This window comes from Bison bison, unplaced genomic scaffold (assembly GCF_000754665.1).
Source record: "Bison bison bison isolate TAMUID 2011002044 unplaced genomic scaffold, Bison_UMD1.0 scf7180017864289, whole genome shotgun sequence".
In the NCBI taxonomy this organism is placed as follows: domain Eukaryota; kingdom Metazoa; phylum Chordata; class Mammalia; order Artiodactyla; family Bovidae; genus Bison; species Bison bison.
The window spans coordinates 9609009-9609592 of record NW_011494861.1 but is presented as its reverse complement, the minus strand read 5'-3'; the positions used below and the strand labels follow the sequence as shown (position 1 = coordinate 9609592).

Below are 584 nucleotides of genomic sequence, written 5' to 3'. Positions count from 1 at the left end.
CCGTCCCCACCCCCCGCCCCCGCCGCAGGCCACAGCCAGTGCGCGCACTCCGCAGACCTGGGTGGCCTCGCTCCTACGATGCCCAGCCCTTCCCCTGCCCCGTGGATCCTTTGCTCCCGGCGCTGAGGGGTCTCGCGCCCGTGGGGGCGGAGGACTGGGACCCGGAAGATGCGGCGTTCCGGGGACAGGAAGGCGTCGGGTCGAGGGGTCAGCACCTCTGCCCTCCACGTGCGCGCTCCTAAGCCGGCCGAGAACCACTGTCCCGTTTTCGCAGCATCAGGGCCCAGGGGCCCGGCCCGCGTCCAACCCGAGGTAGGCGGCCCCGCCGGGGCCGGGAGGGGCGACGCGCGCCAAAAGACGGCGGGAAGGAGGCGGGGCAGAGTGCGCCCCGGGACCCCGACTCGGACGCGGCCAGCTGGGGGGGCGGAGCGCCGGATGGCGACCTTGGCCCTAGCCTGGCGCTGTTGCCCCTTGCTCCTCCTGCCAACGGCTGAGCGGCCCGCGCTGCCTTCCCGCCGGCCGGCTGCGGAAGGCGCTAACGCTGGCGGCTACCCCTCCCCGCGGCGCCTCCCCTCCCCGCGCCC

General features: G+C 76.0%; 1 protein-coding gene across 1 annotated transcript in view; it reads left to right on the top strand.

The window, feature by feature from the left end:
- Positions 1-26: 26 nt before the first annotated feature.
- TP73 (tumor protein p73) overlaps positions 27-584 on the top strand; it is a 78177-nt gene continuing 77619 nt past the window's right edge. Inside the window, exon 1 of the mRNA XM_010849968.1 lies at positions 27-312. The gene's annotated coding sequence lies outside the window, so the exon portion shown is untranslated. The remainder of the gene's footprint in view (positions 313-584) is intronic.